The sequence below is a fragment of the Chelonoidis abingdonii genome, chromosome 2, assembly GCF_003597395.2.
Source record: "Chelonoidis abingdonii isolate Lonesome George chromosome 2, CheloAbing_2.0, whole genome shotgun sequence".
Classification (NCBI taxonomy): Eukaryota; Metazoa; Chordata; order Testudines; family Testudinidae; genus Chelonoidis; species Chelonoidis abingdonii.
Window position 1 is genome coordinate 248,776,560 of NC_133770.1, and position 8,942 is coordinate 248,785,501.

Sequence of the window (8,942 nt, forward strand, 5' to 3'; positions counted from 1 at the left end):
TGGAGTTCTCCTTTGGCATGTTTGGTTAGTCCAAAGCTGTTTCTCTTTTGTGAGCAGAAGGACCTGAGCTCTATCCTAGGTGATGCTATAAATTATCTAGATGACCATAGTGACAAAAGTGCAATGTAATTAGAGAAAGGTAATCCCTTGAGTTTGTCCACTAAATGGAGCATAAAGTTTCAAGGCTGACTCCTGTCTCTCTCTTGATGAGAGAACATAAAAATGTGCCACAAAGCACACAACTAGGAAGAATTAAGAAAGCCCTCAGCTTCATGACAGAGGCTGATCTAACTACTGAAGTACAATTTCACACAGTGAACATGATGTACAATCATGAAACATTTTTAAATACTGTATGTTAAGATTATTTTATTGTAGTTTGAATTTAATTGGAAACATTTGCTTTAGAGCATTTGTAGTGCATGATATATTATTTCAAATCAGTTCTCCCCCATTGCACAGCTGTAGCTCACCACTGCTCTGAAGGGACAAGCTCTAGGAGTGATGAGGTAGTTTGCTCTTTATGCCATTCAGTCCTGACTTCTCTACTGAGACTGCCAGCTCCAGGACCACATGGCTGTGGATAACTTTCCTACAGGAGTGGGATTTTTCCTCAAAGTAGCCCACCAAATAGCCATCTTTCATTGGCAGTAATCGCTGACCACTCCTGGTTTCAAAATAAATATTTAAGAGGAGCAAAACAGCTCTTATAAGGATGGGAGCTGGTTAGAAAATGAAAAGACATCTTGTCAGAAGCATGTCAGTGGAAGCCAGCAATGTATTGGATGGTTGTAGGGATGGCAAGAGCGGGACTTCCTCATCTAAATCTTTCTGGTGTTTGGTTCCAAGAAAGGGCTGAGGTTTGAGACAATCCTTTACTAGATCTGGTTGCAAAACAGGAGGAAAAAAAAATGTGAGTAGGGGAAGTATGTGGCCTGGCTGCCAGCCCCCCCTTTATCCTGGGATTGAGTTCCCAGCAAGGTATTTGAATGACAGTGTGTTTAGGTTAGTTTTCGTGGTTCTTAGACTACACATTCACAACAGTGGTTCAAAAGGGGAATCTAACGCTGCTGCTTCTATGTATATATTTTATGGACCATCGCTAGGTACACCTGCCAGAATGCATCTCAGATCCCTTCTGGTATATGGCAATCCTGCTTCTAAGCAAAGCTAATGAAGCTGCCCTTTAACTTACTACTTTAAATGTTGCATTTAGGGAGCTTTCGTTGGAACACAGGTGCTCTGAAGCCTGTTCATGTGTATGGCAGCTAACATGCTGAGAGGATGGAGCCACTGCTTCAGCTCAGCAGGTAAGGTCTGTATTTTTGAGCGCACAAATCTGAAATGGGGAAATAGAGGAAGAGGCTAAGTGACTTCTCTGAGCCAAAATTAAAACTCTGGGTCCAAATTTCCAGTCCCAAGGTAGACCATGAAATCACCTGTAAATATCTGACTTATGACCAGGCTGATGATGGGTCCAATCCCACTTCTGCTGACTGGTTTAGGCTCAATATGCTTCAGTCCCGTACTGTAAAAGAATTAAATTTTGCAAGAACAAACAACCTACAAGTAGAAGTTATACACAAAGCCTTTTTATTACACGAAATAGTTGAACATACTCCATAGTAGTTAATCAAGTACAAGTGCATTTATTTAATGTTTTGTGGACATTGTAACAGTCTGAATGGCTGGATGGCCAGCATTCTGACTGAATTCAAGCCAGTGCAAACCATGGCATAACCATAAACAGTAAATTACAGGTCTACAATGATGTTAGACTAGCTAAGCAAGAGCATATTTATTGACACATCGAAGCATCACAAAGTATGACAGCCCAAATGTTAGAAAACTATCACTGAAATGGTATTTGTACAAATTCCTTATTTTATCTAACTGTAATGATCCTTTCTTGGATCCTGGTACATCAGTAATGCATGAGATCTTTCTCTAGTTTCATGGAAGCCATTTAAATGTTTGATACTATAATGGGCAACAAAAAAATGTAAACATTTAATGGTCCTTTGAAAGCCCATTGAGAGAGAATACACTGTGCCACAGGAAAAGTGCATTTTAACTGGTGTGCCCCTTACGGCCAGTTTAAATTTTAAATTTTCAATCAGAAATTAATGTCCTGATACACATAGCAACATTTATCCATTTCTGGTGCAAAAAATTAGAAAACTTTTTTCATTTAACTCATGAAAGAGAAAACAAGTAGAATAAAAACAAGTTGTCTTTCCTTAGAGGAACAGCAATAAAAAACACCCAACATTTAAACACATCATCTTCTCTATATATAGAGATACACACAATATACCAATAGCTAGCAAAACGCATAGCTGATGAACAGTCATTTTTTTCCTCCAGGTTTATGTAGCTGAACATTATAAGATTATTTACAGTCGGATAGATATCCACATTAGTAATCAGAACCCTTATATTTGGCTAAAAGTTATATAAAAAAGACAGACAATTTATTTTTCAAATACTTTCCAAATATATATTAAGTTTCCAATATTTCCATTAGCGCCAGAGTTGGAAGCTCTTTTTCTCATGTTTAAAAAGTGAAGTTTGTGATGACAAAGGGACTGACCTGCTCCCACTGCAATCCTTGGAAGGGCTCACGTTGACTGCAGTGGGCCCTGGGTCAGACCCAAAGGGCAATCAAAGATTGCAGAGAAATGTAATAGTGCCTTTTGATTTTTGCCATAGGCCCTGCTCTGGCAGTGATAGGTTTAATGAGACCTTGAGTCTCCACAGATCCCCTTTGACTGCATTGAAGGTCTATGCAGATGGACTTGTGTGCCCTTGCTGGGGATAGATTGTCAGCTGGTACAAATGGTTATACTTCCAATAGCTATGACAGTTTATACCAGCTGAAGATGTTGGCCCACATCCTTACTGAAATCAATAGACTCAGTGTTGGGGCAAGGCCAGTGTGCATCACGCTGCAGGATCAGGGCCACAGTAGTGCTAGGAAGAAAGATTTTCATATTGGAGAACAGACACAAGCTTTGCTAAAAAAACAAAACTATAGTGGCTAATGTTACAAAAAAGCTTTAGAAGGGATGGGAATATTACACATGCAACACAGTAAATTAAGAAACATGTAAGTAACTTGAAAAATATATTTTCATCCTACCTTTATACAAACTACAGAATTAGTAAGTGAGCTGATACAGAAATGTTTTTATTTTATGGATGTTATTTTTGAAATTGTAACTGAATACCCACTAGAAGCATATACTTTTCTAGATAAATACAAAAATAGCGCCACTGCTGTCTTTATATGGGTATCCTGTGTTTGAGTAGATTGTGTATAAGCAAAAACCACCTTAGACTTGTAGTCCAGGGTTACTGTACTGTACCTTTTAAAGCAACAGTGTTCTTAGCACATCTGACTCTTGCAAGGTAAAATATAAGAAACATATGTTACCCATTCACCAGAATGGTTTGACATGTACTACAGAAGAAGCAACTGCCTGTACTTTAATGTTCTATGTAATACCTTCTTTATTTTCCCATGTCTTCCTGCCATCTTCTAATCATTTCTCCAGTGAAACATGCATTGAAAACAATAGGGCCTGATCCTTCATTCCTTACACTCTCAAAACTCCCTTTGAAGTCAAGGGGAATTCAGGGTGTGTTAAGAATGCGGGCTGGGGCCCTCAGGAGCAATGATAGATATCCAGAAAATTGTTTGGTTTTGAATCAATACAAAATACAATAAAGGACAGTATGGAAATGCATAGTTTGTAGTTGCATACATACATTCATTCACTGTGATCAAAGGAAGCTGCTTCTGCTAGGCTAGTTCATCACCATCTGTTTGCAACAGAACTGCATTCTGACAAACTTACATGAGATCAGTGACCAACATACATCTTGCAAATTAATGGTCACTGAACAGTGCTACTTTTCTCTCCTCACTGTCTCTGTGAGATACTTTAAGCATTTGTATCACGTGTAGGCTCCTAGATAAACTAGAACAGCGGTTCTCAAACTTCAGTAACCCGAGGACCCCCCATTTTGATTTTAAAATTTTTTGGGGCCCCCAAATCTCTCGCTCAGCCCCAGGCCCAGCCCCCACCCCCGCCCCCACTCCATCCCTTTCCCCCAAGGCCCTACCCTGCCCCACCTCTTCCTGCTCCCCTGCCCCTTCAATTCCCCTCTTTCCACCCCCCTCCTCTGAGCGTGCCCTGTCTCTGCTCCTCCCCCTCCCAGCACCTCGTGCACATGGCTGAACAACTGTTCCCTGGCATGCTGGAGGCACTCGGAGGGAGGGGAAGGAGTTGATCAGTGGGAGCTGTGGACCCCTGTTTGTGAGATACTGAACTAGAACATACAATCTCCAAACCCATTATAGTGGATTCTTGCTAAACTTCAGGTATGCCAACATGTACGTGTTTAGCCTGGTTTGTCTGGGGTTTAGACCAATGCTGCTCTCATTGATACAATGGAGACATAAGTCTTAGGAAAAACTTCATCTTTAAATATGGTGTTATGAGCTAGCTAAGAAGTGGCTTGGTTTCAAACACTGAAATTTTAGTCCTCAGCATAGACTAGCGCTTCTTACTTTTTGTTTTTGGCAATGGCTGAGTACTTGAAAATGCTACCAAGTGTGCTTACTACTTACATTTCATTAACCCTTTGGAATCTAGCCTTTTCTATCATCCTGAGCAACTCAGAGCCTTCACTAGCACTATCTGCAGAGTTAGCTTTCCAACATCTGCACCATCACTTGTGCTTAGAGTTGTTACATTACACATCATAAGACTCCTTGCAAATGTATTGAAAGATTTGAATTCAGCATGCAAAAATATGCATATGTGGGCACAAAGAATCATAAGTGCATTAAAAATGTGTATACAAAGCAATTGCAGACTTCACAAAGGAATTTCGGGTAGCCCCAATCTCTACATTCTTGGTCTAGCCCTAAAACCTTTCCATTCGGGCAGCACAATGCACAGAGCCATTTCTAAGAATTACAGGCCTGATCCTGTGAATTGCAGACTGTCCTGAAGAGAAGGGAGCTGTGTATATTGCATGGATACAGAAGTGGGTCCGCAGATGCATTTCAGGGTTAAGTCTACATTAAATTCAATTGTAACTGGGTCCTCAAACTTAGCTGTGGTGTATATAGGCCCAAAGAGTCTCTCCTAAGTCAATGGGAGTTTTACCTGAATAAAGACATCTCAGAGGTGCACCTAGGGTGAGCAGATGTCCCAATTTTATAGGGACAGTCCTGAGTTTGGGGGGCTTTTTCTTATATAGACATCTATTACCCCTCCACCCCCATCCCGATTTTTTACACTTGCTATCTGGTCACCCTAGGTGCACCCATTGTTCCAATAGTATCAGGTCTTCTAAGCAAGTAGATTGACTATAAAGACTATTGTTCGTAGTGTTGTAACCATATTGGTCTCAGCATATGAGACAGACAAGGCAGAAGAGGTAATATCTTTTACTGGACCAACTTCTATTGGTGAAATTGACAAGCTTTCCAGTTCTCTGACACACACAAGCTTCTCTTTCACCAACAGAAGTTGATCCAATAAACACTAGTACCTCACCCACCTGGTGTGCCTCATAAATATTATTTTCTGCTTAGCGCATGCTATCTGAACAAGGTTGGTGACTGGAATTCTGAGGAGAGTGCGGATTGTGATATATATATATATATATATATTTTTTAAGATGCTGTACCCCCACCCTCCCAAATTTCTGTAACACCTTAGGGAAATTTGTTACTAGTGTGTATGGTGGATTAGTCACAAAATTACCCCTTGCTGCCAACAGGAGTTGCGCATTTAAATCCTCCGCACATGGCACTGAAGACTTTCCCCTTAGCATGGGAGTTATTCATCTGCACTGATCAGATACATAGTCTTTTTTTTCTTCCTTCAGTTTTTGTGTAATCAAATGAAAATGCAGAAACTAGCTCAGTGGCAAAGCTGTTCTGTGTGCTATCACGCAGGGGCTCTAGTTCAGAGTAATAAGACCTTGGCTACACTGGCGCTTTACAGCGCAGCAACTTTCTTGCTCAGGGGTGTGAAAAAACACACCCCTGAGCGCAGCAAGTCACAGCGCTGTAAAGTGCCAGTGTAAACAGTGCCCCAGCGCTGGGAGCGTGGATCCCAGCGCTGCAAGCTAATCCCGACGGGGAGGTGGAGTACCTGCAGCGCTTGGCACAGCGACCACACTCACACTCCAAAGCGCTGCAGGGAGAGAAGACAACAATCTCACAACGGGTAGGGACCAATCCTGCTTTTATTACTCAGGCAAAACTATCAAAATGGAGGTTTCAGAGTTTGTCAGTAACAGCTGCAGAATTGTGCTGTTACAGATCAACTAACACTGGTGAATTAGCAGAGCATTCGCTTCAGAGGGATGATTTGGAAACTGAAATAAACACAGTTTGGGTGAGGTAAACAATTAGACATAGTGTTTATTTTCAGTGTGTTCTACAACACCTACAGAGGGCTCTAATGATCCTTGTTTGCTTTTTAAAGCAACAGGTGCTCATTTTGAAAGACAAAAAAGGAAAGAAAACAAACAAACCTTAAATCCATCTGGATGTAGCTTTAGGGCCAGATTTTTTTTTAATGCAAAGAGAGTTCCATGTGGGGAGTGATGGATAATATAGCCGTTAGGGGCTGATCCTGCAATGTTTACTCACATGAGTAGTCAGTGGCTTCTGTGATCTTACTCATACTCATATGAGTAAAGATCTGCAGCTTCCTTTTAATAATCAGGACCCAGTCTATGCAGAGAGTTGCACCGGTTTAACTAAAGGCTTTTTAAATCAATTCAGCTAAACTAGTGCCAACTCCATAGTGGACAGTTTTTAAAAACCATTTAAACCTTGTTTATAAAGATTAATCACAAAGGAGTTTGGACCGGTTCAACCAAACCAATTAAAAAATATAGTTTACTTAACCAGTGGAAGTTCTGTGTATGTACAAGTTCCACGGTTACACCTTTTCCACCTGCTAGGAGATATTCCTTTTTAAAGGTGTATCATCTCATTTGTGTACTGAATCAAACAAGTGTCAATTAATTCCAGAAGCTACAGTTTTTATGTATACACCATTAAGAAGTACCTCATCTGATCCAGAGAGTATACATTTTTACTAATTTAATAAAAATTTCTTGGTACCAGATTTCTCCGTATTTCTGGATCATTTATAAAATTATAGGTCAAAGCTTTGCAAGATGCTGGTAATAATAATAAAAAAAGATTAAAAAAATCAATTTCTCTTTATTTTTTAATATAAAAAATACATGGCATAACAAGTAGGAAAAATATATACAAAGAAGTGCAATGCTGAGTAGATCGAATTAAAGATCACTTCTTTTGCACAGAGTGGAAGAGAAAATACTTTTTAAAAAAATAGTTTAAAAAAAAGACTGAATTGCTTCTTGAAATGTGTTTTAAAATTTCAAAATTACTTTACAGTCTCCAAAGCGACATTTGGCAGGAAATAGATGAGAAACACTAAACAGAGATCGAATTTCCCTATTGTAGGACAACAATCGTAAGGACACATGGACCTGAATCCTGCAGTCCCAATGCAAGCAAAATACTGACTGATTTTATCAGGCATTTTGCCCACATATGAATGGCAAGATTGGGCCAATTCTGACTAATATTTGGCCTTCTGGCTTACACTAAAGCCATACACAGTCTATAGTATTAATATTCTTTCTCTGTGCATTAAAATACAATGCCTCTATTACAGAAAAGGTCAAAATTTTTATTTAAGTGCTTCTTCATAGCTGTGAGATGTTACAAAACGTAGTGCAATTTGATGTTGGTTAGGACAGATTTGTTCCTTAATGACATTATGGACTAGATCCTATATGCCCTTTTGCCCCTTTTTATGCCATTCTGATGGTGCAAAGGGGCTAGAATGCTGCACTAACAAGCCAGTTGAGGATTCCACTCAGCATAGGAAATCCTAGATGGGCATCGCACCAGTGTAGCTAGCTCTGTGCCACCTCCACCAGCCCCAGTGGCCATAGTTTGCTCCATTCCTGTAATCCCCAGCCAACATAAGGACTCAGGGGCTGTTACAACCTGGCAAAAGTAAGAGGAACCTCAGACTTCCCTGCATTATATCGTGGGCCAAAAACTGGCTCCTGGAAGCCCCTGCAGTCAGGGGAGTACAAAGATAGTTCAAAGCTACCCTTGCTGCTCATCAAAGCCATGACAAATGGAGCCCTGGCACAGCTGAGGCTGTGGTCCTATGTCTCATTTTACATAAGATTATTTGGCTAACCACTGACCTGTCCCGCCTTCTCCCTCCCCCCCCCCAATCAAATTAAATACTACTAGTAGGAGGGTTAAACATTAGGCCTTAGTGTGCTAAGCAGTGTGCAAACACTAATAAGAGTCAGGCCCTGCCCTAAAGAGATTACAGTCTAAATAGCCAGGACAACAAATGAGGCTGTATTGTCATGGGGCAGGGGGGATTATCGTAAGTGACTTGCCCAAAGTCACACAAGAAATCAAAATTGAGCCAAGATCTCCTCCTAAATCCCAGTCCAGCATCTATTGTCAATACTATCCTTTCTCTCCTAAATACTGATAGCAAAATCCTGTTTTCTAGAATAATGGGGAAGAGACGCCACAGTTCTACTTAGCCAGCTTTTTGGCATAATCTTGTTTTGTTTGTTCTTCTGGAGGAATGTGTGAACATAAGAACAGCCATATTGGGTCAGACCACAGGTCCATTTAGCTCAGTATCCTGTCCTCTGACAGTGGCCAATGGCAGGTGCCCCAGAGGGAATGAACTCATCAAGTGATCCACCCCTGTCGCCCACTTCCAGCTTCTGGCAAACAGAGGCTAAGGACACCATTCTTGCCCATCCTGACAAATAGCCATTGATGTCAAGTGAAAATTAAGGGCCCTCATCTTGCAACCCTTACTCTAACAGTC